We start from the raw sequence: 18,151 nt of genomic DNA on the forward strand, positions 1-18,151 counted from the left end.
GGGGGGGGGGCGCAGAAGGAGGCAGGGACCCCAGCCAACCACTTGGAGCTCTCTCCATCCTTCAGTACTGCCCAGCTGCCAGGGATCCAGGCCAGGGATGCTGCCCTTGCACTACCCCTGCCTCCTTTCACTGGGCACTGGGATGGGTTTCAGCTGAATCTGCTTCTCCACCTTGGAAGCTGGTCCAATCTTCAGGGGCCTGGACCAGCCCTCCCAGCCAAATTCACCCACCTCCTGCACCCCTGCCGGAGCCAGTGGGTGCCCTGATCCTGGATCGTCACCCTGTCACCCTGCCAGGTTTCTTCCCAGGGAAGCTGGTATTCCCGTCACTGTAGCTCCTCCTGTGTCCCTTCCATGAGCTGGTGGGAGCTCTGACCCACTGATTGCCTGATTAATTTACTAACAATGAGGCTGATGCCTTTGCCATGCACTTTAGGATTGCAAATTAGCAGCCACGTAAGTCTCTGTGGAGGAGCCTTGCACCCCCTCCCATCTGCCTCCTCAACCCTCTCCTGGGTGGGGCAGGGGTTGCTCTGACTGAGGGGGCTGAAGAAAGCACAGCTGGGCCTCATCCTCACTTCCTCTGGCTCTCTTCCTCTCTCCTCCAGGACTGCACCCGACTGACTGCTCCGCTGTTCCCAAACCTCATGGCCTCCCACACATCTGAGCTCACCTGAGGCTCTGCAGCCTCATTCATTCCTTCCTCCATTTAATCCTTGCTCTGAGCCCTGGAGTGTCCTAAGTGCTAGGGCAGGGAGGAGCCTTGGGTTGAACTGGGCAAGCCCTCAGGGGTTCATTAGCAGATAGGGGCACTCCCAATCCCAGGCAGTCTGGCCAGGTGCCGGGGCCCAGAGTAGGCACCTAAGGGTGTGTGTAGGGGAAGCTCAGGGAAGGTCCTGCTGCCCCTATGCTACCTCCTCCACAAAACCTTCTGCTCCTCTACTTGTGTGCTTGTGAATGGTCCTGTGGGAGCCGGACCTGGCAGGATGGGTGGGAAGGGCATAACAGACAGAAGGCACAGCATATGCAAAGGCACTGAGGTGGGAAAACAGGCACTGTGTCCCCATCTTACACCAGACGCCTTCTCTAAGTGGCCAGAGCTCCCAAAGAAGCTGTAACACCAGCTCTGCTAGGCTGGGGAAACCCAGGCCTGGGGAGGCCAGAATGGTGCCCAGTGAGACTAGTACTGACAGGACCTCTGGTCCAATCCCAGGCCACATGGCCAGAGTGGCAGGCGTGGCAGCCTGTCCACCCTGGAAGCAGGAGGGAACAAACCAAGGAGGACCCTGTCCTAAACACGCAGTAGGTTCTTTATATGGAATCCTCACACCACCACACCATTGCAGAGGAAATGAAGCACACGGAGGGAAGAGACTGGTTAAGGCCACACGACTGGTGAAGGGGGTGATGGAACAGGCCTCATCCCCTGACTTCAAATCCAGGAGATCCCCATTGCATGGAGAAGACCAGCCTCATCTGAGGGCTGAGCAGCCCTCTCTGGCCCCAAGGTCTCAGCCTCCCTCTGACCTGAGTCTGGAACCTGTGGCACCAAAGGGGCCACCTTTCCCTACACCTGTGCATGGACAGCCCTGTGGACTGGAATCCCCTAAAGGCCCCTGGGCAGGTCTATGGGGCTCTCTGAGCCTTGGAGACTTGTCAGCCATGTGGCCAATCCTGGCTCTGCAGCCCATCCTCCCTCTGAACAGGGCTGTGCTCCCCCCCCACCCCCGCCCTGCCCCAGCCTTGCCAGCTGCTCTTCCCCAAGCTAATCAATGCTAACCAAATGGCTCCGCTGGTCACATAACAGCCTCAGGCCAGGCTGGCTGCGCTCACAGAGCTACTGGCGCCCCAGGCCACTTGGCACTGCCCCTCCATGCCACACCCAAGTGCAGGCCACTCCCCATAGCATCGCCCCCGCCCTGCCCCCCAGCCTAGCCCAGCCCTGGAGACAAGGACGCTAACCCAGGGAAGCTCGGCTTCCCTGCTTGTCCCCCACTGAAGATGCCTGTGACACAGGCACCTAGATGCCTCCTCTACGTCTCCATCTGGCAAACGCAGTCTGTCCAAAGGTGAGCTGCTGCTCCTCCACCGCCTCAGCCTCCTCCACATGCATCTTCTCTGAGGGTGGCACCTTCATTCTGGCTGCTCAGGCAGGAACCTCAGAGTCATGCCAACTCCTCTCTCTCACCTCGGACCCAATCTGCTGGGAGTCCTGTGGGCTCAGTTTCAGAAGGTACCCAGAGTCCACCCATGTCTCTTGGCCACCACCGCAACCTGGGCCCCCACCATCTCTCACTTGGCCTACTGCCATAGTCCCCAGGGGTCCCGGGGCTCCCATGCTTGCCCCTACATGTCTGCTAACACCGCAGCGTGAGGGGGAGTCAGAGCGTGGGACCCCTCTGCTCAAGCCCTCCTTGGCCCCATGGTGCTAAGATCCTCTGGTCTTTCCAAGAGCCCTGGCCACAGCCTCTCCTTCCTCTCCCTTCCCTCCCTCCCCCAGCCTCTTCTTGCTCTTCTACACGTGCTGGGTGTGTCCTGCCTCCAGACTTTTGCTGCTCTCTCCTCCTGGAGCACTGCCTGGGATATCTGCTGGGCCCTTGCCCTCACCCCATCGGTGTGAAGTGGGCAATAAACCCCCTTCGGGTCTCTCCCAGGGTCACCTTCTCAGTAGACTTTCCCCAGCAACCTACTTTAAATGGGCTCCTTCCCTGTTTTACTTTTCCCCTTAACACTCATCCCTTTTTTTTTTTTTTAAGATTTTATTTATTTACTCATGAGAGATATATATAGAGAGAAGCAGAGACATAGGCAGAGGGAGAAGCAGGCTCCCTGCAGGGAGCCTTATGCAGGACTCGATCCCAGGATGCCCAGGATGCCGGGATCATGACCTGAGCCAAAGGCAGATGCTCAACCACTGAACCATTCAGGCTTCTCAACATTCATCCTCTTCTAATATATTATTTCATTTATTTATTTATCTTGTTCCTTTTCTGTCCCCTCCTGCTGAGTGTCAGCTCTACAAGGATAGTGATTTTCTCTGGTGTGTTCCCTGCTGTGCCCTTAGCCTCTAGAACAGTGCTGGGAACATAGTAGATGCTCAATAAACATAGTGGTTCTAGTTAGTACTGAGGCCTCTGGTAAGAGCAGACTCAGTTGTGGCTCATGCTCTCTTTCTCTTTCTCTCTCTCTCTCTCGGGCCCCTGGGCCATCATAGGGGTGACAGGTGGTGGGAAGAGTTCTGCAAGGGAAGATACACACCAGGTCTGTTCAAGGCATGGGGCAGGTGACCAATGCAGCTTTGCCTGGGACTCGGGGCTTTCCCAGGACTTGGGACTTCCAGTGCTAAAACCAGTATGTCCCAAACAAACCAGGACAAGTCAGTCACCCTACCCTATTTGAGGCGGAAACTGTGCCTCCCTTCCAAAAAAACAAAATCTCTGGGCACGGGAAGGGGAGGGGACTAACTGCATGTTTACTGGTGTGTGTACACACAGCCATGTATGCACGTGTATGCAGAAGCTACGTATGTGCACGGATGTGTACAAGCATGTGTTTGTCTCTGGAGGCCACCAAGAGGGCTGGCAGCCTGGGCCTTTTCATCCTGTAGCATCCCTGAACTCCAGCCCAGAGAGGGGGCCTGGTCTATGGTATCCCCATCTTATCTCGGCACTCACTCAGGCTTTGCCTTTAGCTCCTGCTCTCCTGACACTCTCCACTACATGCCTACCCCAGGGTCACCCTCAGCTGGGAAGCAGGTGGCCCCTCATCGGAACAGTCCTTGGCTTTTATCTGCTGTGGCTCACCCCCTGTATGGGCCTGGCCGGGATGCCGTGCTAAGTGAGCTGCCAAGCTCTCAGGGGTCTCTCTAGAATAACCTCAGGCTGCCCATCCTTGCCTAGCTGCCTGGCTTTGGGACTGGCCCCTCTGGGAGCACATTTTAGCTGGGCAACCTTGAGCGGGTCACTAAGCCTCCAACGCCTCGACTTTTCAGTCCCAGAACTAGGAGGCAGAGCACTTGCTTAGTGGGTGTTGGAAGTGAGGCTGTGCCCCTGAATGGTAGACCAGGGGGAGCTGAGGAGGAAGGCATTCCCAAGGGTGATGAGTGTGTTCCTGGTGCCATAATCAAAGGAGCTGCCTCTCACCCCCTCAGGACTCTCCCCAGCCCCCCATGTACCCTGGCTTTCACCATACCAACCCTGGCGCTCCTAGGACCCAGAGGCCTGACAGAGGGACCTGACAGATCAGACACTGAGTCGGGGCCCAGACCCAGGTTCTAGTTCCTTCCTTGCCAGGACTTGGCTGCCCCCAGGGCACAGCAGATGGGGATGGGGTCTTGACCTATCTGCTTTGCCCTTCCTCCCAGTTTGTCCATCCCCATCTGGAGCTTCCAGCTCCCTGCAGAATGCCCCGGGTGTTTGGGCTCTACCTTCACCTCGAGAAGCCCCTCTGGGACTCATAAGATATGTCCTGTGTTACTCAAATTTGCTACTTGGTTTGGGGGCTCCCAGAATCTGGGCTGTGGCAGCCCAAGGCTGAGGGCCAAGGGCCTCTGAGAGCCAGTCCCACCCAGGAGGTTTTGAGAAGGCTCTGATCCTGCCTCCTCCCTCCAAAGCCTGGAGCCTACTTCTCTCCCCCAGAACCACAGTGAACTATAGACCCACCTGCACCCAGGCAAGTTCACTGGAACAGGGGTGGTATCTTAGGTGTGTCAGGTGGGGCAGGTGAACCTCCCTGGGCCTGGGACAAGCCTCAGGAGCAAGCATCTCACTGAGGGGATGTGAGGGAGAAAGAGTAGGGGGGATCTACCAAAGTCCTACCTGGCATTGGCAGACACAAAACAGGAGATGGGACCCAGCCTTTGAGAAGCAGGTGCAGAACTCTCTTCCAGGAGCCCTTGTTCCTAGTTTCTGGAACAGCCACCCTTCCTTGTTCTCAGTGAAAGGCCTTCAGAACTCACACCCGGGGTATCGATCAACCTGTTCTGAATCTGTCCCCTAACTCCTCCATTCATATGAGAACAGCTCTGTGCTTGGTGCTGCAATGGTAAGATCCAGCTCCTTAACCATTCTTACAGAGTCTACACATTCTCACAGGGAGATGATTAAGCAAAGGGAACAGACAAGACCAAACTGACAAAGGGTGGTAAACACTGGGGACACAACGAGGGGGTAAGGACTGAGACAAATGGGAGGACTGACATTACTTTTTTTTTTTTAAGATTTATTTATTTATTTTATGATAGACATAGAGAGAGAGAGGCAGAGACACAGGAGGAGGGAGAAGCAGGCTCCATGCTGGGAGCCCAGCACAGGACTCGATCCCAGGACTCCAAGATCGCACCCTGGGCCAAAGGCAGGTGCCAAACCGCTGAGCGACCCAGGGATCCCCCTGACATTACTTTTGAGCCCATGAAATGCCTCCCTGAGCAGCAGCACCTGAGTTGAAACATAAAGGAAAGGAAAGGAAGGAGCCAAGGAACGGAAGGAACAGCAGGTGCAAAGGCCCTGGGACAGGACCAAACTTGGTATAGATGAGGGAAGACGGGAAGGGTAGGAGATACAGTCAGAAAGGTAGGAGGCAGGCTTTGTAGGGCCTTGAAAGCCTCAGTTGAATCTGGATCTAATTCTAGGTGTGGTGAGCAGCCACGAAGAGCCTGAAGTGGGAGTAATATGATGGGATTTGGGGGGCTGCTACTGGAGCACTGATTTGGGGTGGGGCAAGAGATGGGGCAGGGTCATGGAGTCAGAGAGCAGCAGACAGAATGAGAAATGTTTAGGATGTAGAATTGGCAGGATATATGGTTGGACCAGTATGAGGGATGGGTGAGGGAGGGTCATGGGGTGGCTCCAGAGCACAAGGGTGCAGTGAGACAGAAGGAGCCTGGGAAAGCAGGCATAGGGGCTGACAAGAGCTCCATTTAGGACACACAAAGTCTGCAGAGCCTTGCAGAGATGTTTAACTGGTGGAAGCTGGATGTGCCACACTGGAGGTGAGAAGCACACTTGGGAGTCATGGGCACAGGGACGGTATTTAAATCTGTGGGAATGGATGAAGTCACCCGTCAAGGGAAGGGATACAGCAGGATCGAAGCCTCTGGCAACACTATTCTAGAACGTAAAGGAGAAGGAATGGCCAGTGATGTCAAAGGAAAGCCATGGTGTGTGGTGTGACCGAAGCCAAGGGTGTTTCAAGAAGGAGAGTGGACTTGGCTGTGAGGAGGGAGAGTTCACGTTGAGGGCTGGTTTGTAACACGGAGGTAACTGGTGATGCCAGAAAGTTCATTTCTAGGAGAAAGGTAGGGGCAGAATGCCTATTAGAGTGGGGAGAAGAGTGGATGGGAGACAGCACTGTGTCAGGACAAGTTAGGGCGTGCTAATGTAACAAGTGGCCCCGGGTCTCATTGGCTTACAAGAGAGGCTGGCTTCTCACTGAGGCGGGACAGCAGAGGCTCTGCTCAGGGATATGGGTGGAGAACACATCCTCTACCATGGACCCTGCCTGTCTCATGGCAGAGGGGGACAGAGGCCATGGCCAACTACCAGCTTTTGTTGCACGTAGCACACAGCACTTCTGCGGCTGTTTCATTGGTCAGAGTCAGTCACATGGCTCAGCCTGTCCTGAACCAGACAGAGAAGAATCCTGGGGAGGGGGGGGCGCGTGGTGGTGGCAGGGAACAGTGTCTGGGGGGCCCTGGGGGCCAGTCATTCAGAAACTTTGCTGTGGAGAGGGCAGAGAAACAGGGCAGCCCCTGCCTGGAGGGATGTAGAGTCCTGAGAGGTTGTTGTTGTTTTTAATCATTTATTTATTTATTTTTAAGATTTTATTTATTCATTCATGAGAGACACAGAGAGAGGCAGAGAAAGAAGCAGGCTCCCCGCAGGGAGTCAAATGCAGGACTCAATCCCAGGACCGTGGGATCACGCCCTGAACTAAAGGCAAATGCTCAACCACTGAGTCACCCAGGTGCCCGGGTTGTTTGTTTGTTTGTTTGTTTCTTTGTTTTTAAAGATTTTATTTATTTATTCATGAGAGATACAGAGACACAGGCAGAGGGAAAAGCAGGCCCCATGCAGGGGGCCCGACGTGGGACTTGATCCCGGGTCTCCAAGATCACACCCCAGGCTAAAGGTGGCGCTAAACCACTAAGCCACCAGGGCTGCCCCGGGTTGTTTGTTTTTTAAAGATGGAAGAAACTAGAGCTTGTTTGTGGGCATGATTTGGGAAGAGGGAGGGGGAAAGAAACGGGAGCAGTAGGAGTGGGAGGGCCAAAGAAATGGAGACCCAGAGTGCTGAAGAAACAGCTCTCCAACTGTGACGGAGGGACTCTGTGCAGATGACAGAATGACTTGGAATTAGCCCCCCAGGGCTCCTTTTCTCCCTGAAGTAAGAGGGCACATTAACGGAGGGCAAAGGTAGGGAGGAAGGCGGGAGTTTGAAGAGAAAGAAGACAGGATGAAGCGGGCATTCCAGTTGGTGGGAAGTCAAGCTACTCCAGTCACATGAGAGGTTTGTGGGGGACAAGGAGGTAGGTGTTTCCCAGTGCCCACTGCCCGGGCCTCTGCCCAAGTCCTCCTCACCTCCCGCTGGACTGCCGGGCCATCAGCCCCTGTGAGGAGGTCGGCTCACATCACTCCCCTGCTGACAACCATGCATTAGCTCAGCAAACATCCTCTGGGCGGGGCACCATGCCAGGAGGGCTCTGGGGACAAAAGACCCAGTTCCTGGTTTCCATAAGCTGACAGTCTTCCCCAGACACCTTCAGGATAGTATGATATGGACATCCTTCCTTGAAGATGGGCAAAGCCCGTAGCCCAGACTTTGAACTAGGAGTTAATGGCCTAATTAAGCTGGGACCAGTGGTTACAAGGATAACGGGAGTGGCAGAGCCTGTGTGGGTGGCAGCTGTGCCGGGAACATTGGAGGTCCAAGCAGGAAATGTCTGTCTTTATTTGGGGCATTGCTTCTGTTTGTGGAGCCCTCAACCCTTTGGGAGACTCTGTGGGTTACCTTTAAATTGATCTGCTTTTTTATTTAAATTAGTCAAGGCTTGGGGGTACCTGGGTGGCTCAGTGGTTGAGTGTCTGCCTTTGGCTCAGGGCATGATCCCAGGGTCCTGGGATTGAGTCCTGCATCTGACTCCCTGCAGGAGCCTGCTTCTCCCTCTGTCTGTGTCTCTGCATCTCTCTGTGTCTCTCATGAATGAATAAATAAAATCTTAAAAAAAAAAAAAAAAAAAACCCAATTTGTCAAGGCTGGTTTGTCTGTTGCTTTCAAACAAGAATCCTCACTGATATGAGGACCCTCCAGCTGAGCATGGCTTGCAAGCCCATCCGTGGTCTGGCTCTGCTCCTTTCATTCCTGCTCTTCACCCTCATCTCAGCTCAGAGGCTTCCTGTCCCCCCTTTCCCTGTCTTCTTACGGAAGCAGTTCCCCAAGTTCCCTTGGGAGGACCATCCCTTCTCCACTGCAGGTGATTCAGGAGACAGGACTATCAATCCAGTGGCCTGGCTCAGCTAATTAAGAGTGTCTCCTAGGAATTCCAACCTGAACGTGAAGTCCAGTGACTCCACTTGAGCTGTATCACTCTGGTGGGGCCATCCTGGGGACACTGCCTAGTAGTTGTTTCCACCAAGACCCCCAGAGCCACCCTGGTTCTTGCCCTTCCCAGGCCTGGGTTGTTCAGCTTCTTCTCTGGGTCCCATTTTCTTTCTGCAGCGGCCCACCTAACACCCCACTTCTTGGCTGTCGGGTTCCATACTTTATTCAGCTACCAGGTAGTCCTAAGCTGTGGAGGAGCTAGCTAGACTCCTCCCCGGGGGTGGGGAGGGTGGGGGAGGCAGGCTCTATTAGTCTACGCCCCTATCAGTGATTGGTTTAGATAGGACCATGTGATTCCATTCTGACCAATGAGACACCAAGAAAATCAACTGAAGGACTTGGAGGTGGGGCAATGCTCTTTGGGAAAGGAACGTAAGGAAGGGATGGATGTTTCCTTTTCTCTGAGTGTGTCTGGGCGAGGATGAAATGCCTGGTGCCTGGTGCCGATCCACTATCTTTGGGCCATGAGGGGACCTAAAGGCCTAAGGGCCAAAGCCAGCTTACCAAAGACTGTAGAGCGAAGAGACGGAGAGAACCTGGATCACAATGACCAAACTTCTTCTTCTTCTTCTTCTTTTTTTTTTTTTTTTAATATTTTCTTTATTTAGGGACGCCTGGGTGGCTCAGCGGTTGAGCGTCTGCCTTCGGCTGTATGAATTCATGAGAGACACACAGAGAGGCAGAGACATAGGCAGAAGCGGGCTCCCCACGTAGAGCCCGATGTGGGGAATCGATACCCCGACCCCAGGATCACGCCCTGAGCCCAAGACAGACGCTCAACCCCTGAGCCGGCATCCCATAATGACCAAATTTCTCACAGGACATAATAATTCTTGTTATGGCCATTTTGATTTGGGTTTTCAGTGACAGCCCCAAACACAACTTCCAGTGAGTTATTTTTCTTGCTTACAACCAAAGTCTAACTTAACGTACTTTAATGACTTGGCTCAGACAGTACCGATCCAGGAAGCCTCCCCAGACCTTTCCCTCCGGGTTAGCTCCCTCCGCTCCTCACTGCTGCCTCCTCTCAAGGCCCTCACCACTCTTAAAGTCACCTGCCTCCAACACCTGAGGTGTGGAACTGCTGGGGTGCCCAATTGGTGTATAGAGCTCATCCATACATGTGTGGAAAGTCAATGAATGAATGAACAAATGAATGAGTTAGCTGATGTAATTCTAGCCAAAAGCAAAGAAACCAGGTGCTTTAGTTAGCTGAGGCAGCCTTATTGTGGGTAGATGTAGATATAGGGTGAATTTTAGCAGACCGGGGCTCCTAGGTAGTTCAGTCAGTTAAGCATCTGCCTTTGGCTCAGATCATGATCCCAGAGTCCTGGGATTGAACCCCACGTCAGGCTCTCTGCTCAGTGGAGAGTCTGCTCTTCTCTCTCCCTCTTTCCCTCTCCTGCTCACGTTCTCTCTCAAATAAAATCTTAAAAAAAATTATTTTTTAGGAGCCAGAGGCCACCAGGTACCTCATGCTTAAGAGGATAAATGAGTTTATGAGGCATTTGAGGCCTTGCCTCACAGGTCTTTTCCTTCTGACCCCTGGGCAGAGTCTTGACTGGCCACTTAAGACCCCTGCAGGGAATGATTCAAATGTATTTGTGATGTTCTGTATCTTAATCTAAGCAGTGGACCTGGGGATGTTAGTTTTATTATTCTCTATACCTTAAACATAATATATTTTGATGCATGCATTTAATATTTAATAAAAAATAAATCATGGAGGAAAAAAAAAAAAGACATCTTGCAGAGTCTAGTTAAGAACCTCAGGTGTCCCAGGCCAGACTTGCCTCCTCCTCCCTACTATCCTGAGCCCTGCACTTTCTTCAGGGGCCTACCTCCAGCCAGCAGGAATACATTACAGCTTCTGACCCCAGGCCTGGGAGCTGTGACCCAGGGAAAAGTGGCATGGGCTTTCCATGTGGTCCGTAAGCCCTATTCTCCCCCCACCCCCCATAAGGTTTTTCTTTTTTCTTTCTTTTTTTTTTTTTTAAGGTTTTTCTTTAAAGTCATCCTTCATAGTTTTAGGGTTTTTTTTTTTAAGATTTTATTTATTCATGAGAGACACAGGGAGAGAAGCAGAGACATAGGCAGAGGGAGAAGCAGGCTCCACACAGGGAGAGAAGCAGGCCCCTCACTGAGGTGGGAGGCCAATGCGGGACTTGATCCCAGTACCCCAGGATCATGAACTGAGCCAATGGCAGACAATCACCAAGCCACCCAGGTGCCATTTATTTTATTTTATTTTATTTTATTTTATTTTATTTTATTTTATTTTATTTTATTTTTTAGTTTTATTTATTTTATTTTTTATAATTTTTTAAAGATTTTATTTATTTATCCATGAGAGACACACACACACAGAGAGAGAGAGAGGGGCAAAGACACAGGCAGAGGGAGAAGCAGACTCCATGCAGAGAGCGCAATGCAGGGCTCGATTCCGGGTCTCCAGGATCATGCCCTGGCCCGAAGGCAGCACTAAACTGCTGAGCCACCCGGGATGCCCTATTTTATTTTTATTATTTTTATTTTTATTTTATTTTTTATTTTTTGAAAGACTTTATTTATTCATGAAAGACACAGAGAGAGAAGCAGAGACACAGGCAGAGGGAGAAGCAGGCTCCACACAGGGAGCCTGATGTGGGACTTGATCCCCAGGACCCCAGGATCACGCCCGGGGCCGAAGGCGGGCGCCAAAACCGCTGAGCCACCCAGGGATCCCCCTATTTTAGTTTTAGAATAATACTTGCCAGTTGTGGAAAACATGGGAAGTAGACAAGTAAAAAGGAAAAAAAATCATCACAATCCCATTACCCTTGACAACCATTGACAGTGCCTTGCTTTGCTCTTTCTGTACTTCATTTATGTAGGGATATATAAAATAAAATAAAATAAAATAAAATAAAATAAAATAAAATAAAATAAAATAAAATAAAATAAAATAAAATATTTCACTTAAAGCTGGGAACCTGGGTGGCTCAGTGGTTGAGCATCTGCCTTTGGCTCAAGTCCTGATTCCAGGGTCCTGGGATAGAGTCCCACATCAGGCTCCCTGCTGGGAGTTTGCTTCTCCCTCTGCCTGTGTCTCTCATGAATAAATAAATAAAATCTTTAAAAATTTTTTTATTTAGAGCAATAAAACTGGGATCATGCTATATATGAGCTCTGTATCCTGCGTCTTCTGCTTAACTTAGACCATTCATCCATTCAGCAGCTCCCCAGGTGCCTACATCTGTGATGCTCTACAATAAGGCAGCTCAGCAGCCAGAGTGACCCCACCTCTCAGGAGAGTACAGTCTGAAACAGATACTTGTCAGATGATCACATCCATATATAATCACATCCTGAAAAGAGGAGTCCATAGAGAGAATCCACGTAGATATGAGGAATGTGGGGGCTGATCCCCTTGGCAGTGGGAGTGAGAAGGCTGGGAGAGTTTGAAGATTGAGAACTCCACTGGGAGGGTGGGGGTTGGGTTTCCAGCCAGAGGGAACAGCATGTGCTGAGGGCTTGGGCCAGAGGAAACACACAGTTAAGTAACAGAAGAATGATGTGGTAACAGGCATGATTTGTAGAACTGCAGAGTATCCTTCTGTATGGACAGATATAATTCATTTATCTGTGGAACATTTAGATTGTTTCTCATTTTTCACTGTTAGAAATCATCATGACAAAATTGGTTATATTAGTTGCCTCCTGGGAGGACTACTAGAAACTCAGGGATTAGGGAGAGGAGAACATCACTATATCCCTGTCAGGAACATTTGGTTTATCATCGTGTAAATGTACTTACTGATTCTTTCAAGAGCAAGTCAAACTAAACAATGTTGGAATGAACATCTTTGTGCATAAAGTTTTGTCTGAATTTCTCAGGCTTTCTCTAAATCAGATTCATTGAGTTCAAGTCCCCTTGTTGCAAGACGACAAATCACCTTCCAGAAAGTTTAGTTCACAGAGCCTTATTCTATACCCAGAAGATCTCCAGTCATAGGGACTTTCAGAGACCCTACTCTTCCCCGTTGCCTTCCCAACTAAGAGCTACTCAAAAGAGACAAGAGAATGTGCCTCATATGGAGAGATCTCTGAGGCTGGGAAGCAAAGGAGATGAATGTGCGTTGAATTCCTCCCATGTGTTGGACTCATCCATAACTGGGGGTATCACATACACTCACTGTTCTAAAAAATTATTTTTTAAAGGTTTTATGTTTTATTCATGAGAAACAGAGAGAGAGGCAGAGACATAGGCGGAGGGAGAAGCAGGGCGTGATCCTGGAGACCCGGGATCGAGTCCCATGTCGGGCTCCCTGCCTGGAACCTGCTTCTCCCTCTGCCTGTGTCTCTGCCTCTCTCTTTCTCTGTGTCTCTCATGAATAAATACATAAAATCTTAAAAAAAAAAAAAAAAGATTTATTTTGGGGGGGGAAGGAGGCCGGGGGGGGGGGGTGGAGAGGAAGAGAGGGGGAGGGACAGAGGGAGAAGAAGAGGGAGAGAAGTAGACTTCCTGCTGAGCACAGAGCCCAGCTCGGGGCTCCATCCCACTACCCTGAGATCATGACTTGAGCCAAAATCAAGAGTCGGGCTCTTAATGGACTGAGCCACCCAGGTACCCCTAGACCTCTCTTTTGAGGCCACAGCTCTCTCATGGGCCCTCCTCGAGCCTCTCCCCCTGTGACCCAACAGGCAGCTCCCCTACCTCCCATGAACTGTGTCCTTGCTTCTTTGCCAGTTACTTCATTCCTGTCCTTGTCTTCATTATTTCTTTTCTCTCCTGATCCCTCACACTCATGAGGCTGGGGAAATGGACAAGGTAGCTGGGGAAGGAAGTGGAAATTCTGTGTAATACCATCGTCTGTATCACAAAACTTGTCTTAAGTGCCAGCCCCAGGGATTTGCTGGAGTTGGTGTGACAGAGGTGGGGCTGAAGGTCAGATTAAATTGGACTAGTAACCCCAGGGGGATACTTGAAAGGGGTTGCTAAAGAAAGCGTTTCCGGCAGGAATGGAGCGGCAGGCAGCATGCGGGCCAGCCGGCCAGGTCAAGCCTGCTTAGGGGGGCTTGGTGGTGACAGGCTTGGGTTCACACGTCCTCCCCCGGAAACCTGAAATCTTGCCTCCCCCCCCCAATAATGAGTTGGTATAAAAATGGATCTTGAATAAAATTGTCTGGAGTTTTCAAATTTCAAACTGCATTAGTCAAAATATATCAAATTTCCATGTACTGACTTACCACCTGCTCAAAATCTGATCCTTTTTCAGCTGGAATATATTGAAATATGAATCACCTCTCCTGAGAGGAAAAAGGGAAAAGTAGCAGAGGGAAGGCCCTTTGAAAATGTGCCTGTGGGTGAACTGCAATCCTGGGCTGCTTTGAGCCCCCCTGTCTCCCCTCAACAATGGTTGCTGGGTGGTCCCAGGCCTCAGCCACTTCCCCGTGAAGCCTGATTTCTTGCTCTAACCCCAGGGCTCCGGGCAGTCTGTGCCGCCCACTGCACAACATCATCATCTCAAGTCCTCCGATCGTTGGTGAGCACCAACGATGGAGGAGCATGGGTACACCAGAGACGCCAGTCCACACTCACATTGCCCAATCCAATAGTGGCATCTTTGTCACTCCCTCATCCACTCACCCTCTTCACAGCGCTGGACACAGCTGGCCCTCCCTTCTGGAAATATTTTCTTCTCTTTACTTTGGAGGCAGGGCTCTGCCTCTTTTTCTCCTACCTGGCTGGTTGCTCTTCTTGGTCTGCTCTGCTGGCCGTTCCTCCTCTGCCTCATCTCTGCATATCCCGGTTCCCCAGGGCTCAGCCTTGGGCCCTTCTATCTTCCACGGCCGCACCTATCCCTAGCATCTCTCAGGGGTGCTCAGGTTTTAAGTACCATCTCCATGGGGCGGAAGAGCAGATATGTGTCTCATTCCCACTCCCCTGACCTAGCCTCCTGACCAGCCTCGACGTGCCCTCAAGGCGTTCCTACCCCCCCCCACCCCCCACAGGCTTCCCCATCTTAGTAACTGACAGCTCCATCCTTTTGGTTGCTCAAAGTGAAAATGTAGACATCATTCCATATTTCTCTTTTTCCCCCTGTTCTTTTTCCCTTTAATCTATCAAGTCCCCCTGGCCCCCTACCCTTTAAATGGATCCCAAATCTGTCTTCCCAAGCTGCTGTCCTCCCTCCCCTGGACTGCGGCAGTGGGCTCCCTAACTGGTCTCCCTGCTTTTATTTCAGCTCCATCACCAACCGCAGCCCACACCACAGCCACAAGGATCTTCGAAAACAGTAAGAGCGATCAGGTTACTTCCTGCTTTTGAAATCTCCCAGTGGCTTTCCATTGCACCAAACAAAATGCAAACTCCCTACCAACCCCCAGTGTCCTCCTGAGGGGCCCCCACCACCTCTCCAGCCCCACCCCAAACCCCCCATCCCTGGCTGCACTAGCCTTCCAGCATGGTCTTTTGTTTTGCTGTTTTATGGTTAAATACACAGAACATAAGATGTACGGTTTTAACCATTTTAAAGTGTACAATTCTGTGGCATTTAGTACATTCCCGATGTTGTGCAAACATCACCAGTATTGAGTTCTAGAACATTTGCATCATCCCAAAGAGAAATCCCATACCCATTAGCCGTCATTCCCCATCTTCACTCCTCCCAGCCCCCGCCCCCCCTCCCCGCCCCGCCCTGGCAACCATTAATCCGATTTCTGTCTCTGTGGATTTACCCAAGCTGGATATTTCATACAAACAGAGTGATATAATGTGTCTGTCCGGGAGGTTTCGTACTGCCTGTCCCTGACTGAACACTCTGCCCCAGGCCCTTGCAGGACCACCTTGTCCTTAGCATTCAGGCCTCAGCTCCAGCATCGCCTCTCTGAAGCCGATGCCTCTACCAGCCCCAGTTCCTCTTGATTATTTAAGTACCCTGCTCCACTTCCGTCTTAGCACTTGACACTCATGGAGAGTATCATGTTTAATTGTTTGTTTACGTGTTTATTGTCTTTCTCCCTGTCTGCTTATTCCCTGTGATGTCCCAGGACAGGACAGGCCCAGGTACCCAGGAGGTGCTCACGCTCACCAACGACTTGTGGGCTGAATGGACAAGCATGTCACCCACGCTATGATGGAGCATCTAGAATGCTATGGTAACATGGATGGAGAAGAAAGCAGACAGTGCTGCCCCAGTGGAGTCCCAGCAGAAAGGCAACCTCCAAGGGCATTAAGGGGGAGGAGAGGACATTCTGGTGGAAGGGAACTTCACAGTCAGGTCAAAGGCCTGGAGGCAAGAGGGAGCAGTCCTGTCTGGAGGCCTATGCTGTCTTCTCTAGTTATGATGTGTCCTCTGATTGTTTCCCGGCCTCCTGAAGAGAGGACAGAGTATGTGGCTGGGCACTGTTTTGTTGTTTTTTTTTTTTAAAGAATTTTTAAAAAGATTTTTACTTATTTTTTTTTAACGATTTATTTATTCGAGAGAGAGAGAGAGAGAGAGAGAGAGCAGCCCTGATGGCCCAGCGGTTTGGCGCCGCCTTCGGCCCGAGTCGCGATCCTGGAGACCCGGGATCGAGTCCCACATCGGGCTCCCTGCATGGAGCCTGCTTCTCCCTCTCCCTCTGCCTATGTCTCTGCTTCTCTCTCTTTCTCTGTGTCTGTCATGAATAAATAAATAAAATCTTTTTTTTTTTTTTAAGATTTTATTTATTCAGATTGAGAGAGAGAGAGGCAGAGTCACAGGCAGAGGGAGAAGCAGGCTCCATGCAGGGAGCCCGATGTGGGACTCGATCCCGGGTCTCCAGGATCACACCCTGGGCTGCAGGCAGCGCTAAACCACTGTGCTACTGGGGCTGCCCAAATAAATAAAATCTTTAAAAAAAAGAGAGAGAGAGAGAGAGAGAGAGAGAGGCAGAGACATAGGCAGAGGGAGAAGCAGGCTCCATGCAGGGAGCCCAATGTGGGACTCGACCCCAGGACCCCAGAATAATGCCCTGAGCCAAAGACAGATGCTCAACAACTGAGCCACCCAGGCATCCCCAGATTTTTACTTATACATGAGAGACATAGAGAGAGAGGCAGAGACACAAGGCAGAGGGAGAACAGGCTCCCTACAGGGAGCCCAATCCGGGACTTGGATGACGACCTGAAGGCAGACGCTCAACCACTGAGCCGTGCAGGTGCCCCTGGGCACGGTTTTCATACAAGATGTAAGGTAACCAGCAGGAAGGAAAGGACAGAGTCCTTTTCATTTGTTTTTCCCACCCTGCTTTCAGCATGTGTTGCACATCCCCGCAGACACAAAGGAAAACAGACTTGCTCTGAGTTTTCTGATTTGGGGGTCACCCTGCAACCAACCACCTTTATGAGAGATAGATAGGGGTGCCTGGCTGGCCCAGTCAGGACAGTGTGCGACTCTTGATGCTGGGGCGGTGAGTTTAAGCCTCACTTTGGATATACAAATTACTTAAAAATAAAATTTACTGGGCACCTGGTTGGCTCAGTTGTTTAGGTGTCTGCTTTCTGCTCAGGTTGTGATCCCCGGGGCCTGGGATCGAGCCCTGAGTCAGGCTCTCTGCTTGGTGGGAAGCCTCCTACTTCTCCTTATGCTGCTCTCCCTGCTTGTGCTCTCTTGTTCTCTCTGTCAGATAAATAAATAAATTTTTAATAAAATTTACTTTTTAAAATTTGGGGGGGGAGAGAGAGAGAGAGAGTGAGCATGAGTGGGGGGAGGGGCAGAGGGAGAAGCAGGCTCTCCACTGAACAGGGAGCCCAATGAGGCAGGGGCTTCATCCTAAGACCCCAGGATCATGACCTGAGCCGAAGGCAGACACTTTACTGACTGAGCCACCCAGGAGCCCCTAAAAATAAATCTTTAAAAGAGAGAGAGAGAGAGAGATGGGAAAGTGGGAGAGCATGATGATGTATAATATAGAGAATTGTCAACTGTGTTTTAAGGATGGGGGCCTCTCAGGAGGGAGGCCGAGCTAGGATGGCCCTGCAGCACCCACACCAGCCCTCTTCATTGGCCTTATCTTTCTGGACTAAGCCACTGGACCCTCTGGATACTGGCCTGTCTGTGAGCCCTCTGTCTTATTTCTCCTGATCAAATCAGGCCTGGCTGACCCAGGCCCTGTGGCTCTGGGAGTCCTGCTGAGCTCCCAGGAGGAGAGGCTCTTCCCCAAAGCCAGGAGGTTCAAGAGGGCAAATTCAATTGTGTGCAAGGCAGGAGCCATTAACCTGTCTGTGGACTTTGGGGCCCCCACCCCGCCTTCTCTCTGTCAGCTGGCCTGTCCAGGCTACTTCTGCTAGATTCCGGCCTCCCTCCATCCCAAGGGTCCTCTACTGCCCCTGGCCTCTTCTCAGCCTCCTTTGTCCTTTTGAGCCCCATAGTTTTTTTTTTTTTGTTTTTTTGTTTTTTTTTAAGATTTTATTTATTTATTCATGAGAGACACGGAGAGAGGCAGAGACACAGGCAGAGGGAGAAGCAGGCTCCATGCAGGGAGCCCAATGTGGGACTCGATCTCGGGACTCGATGCCCTAGGCTGAAGGCAGGTGCTCAACCGCTGA

The 18,151-nt window shown here is 51.3% G+C and overlaps 1 protein-coding gene across 2 annotated transcripts in view; it reads right to left on the minus strand.

Annotated features, from left to right (window-relative positions):
- The window catches only part of RTN4RL1 (reticulon 4 receptor like 1), a 71,664-nt gene that overhangs the window by 6,400 nt on the left and 47,113 nt on the right, over positions 1 to 18,151 (minus strand). Inside the window, exon 1 of one of the 2 annotated variants that reach the window (XM_072747952.1) lies at positions 7,578 to 7,600. The exons of the other annotated variant lie outside the window; for it this stretch is intronic. The gene's annotated coding sequence lies outside the window, so the exon portion shown is untranslated. Of the gene's footprint in view, positions 1 to 7,577; positions 7,601 to 18,151 lie in introns of those variants that run through there. 2 annotated transcript variants of the gene reach the window in all.

The sequence above is a fragment of the Vulpes vulpes genome, chromosome 2 (genome assembly GCF_048418805.1).
Source record: "Vulpes vulpes isolate BD-2025 chromosome 2, VulVul3, whole genome shotgun sequence".
In the NCBI taxonomy this organism is placed as follows: Eukaryota; Metazoa; Chordata; class Mammalia; order Carnivora; family Canidae; genus Vulpes; species Vulpes vulpes.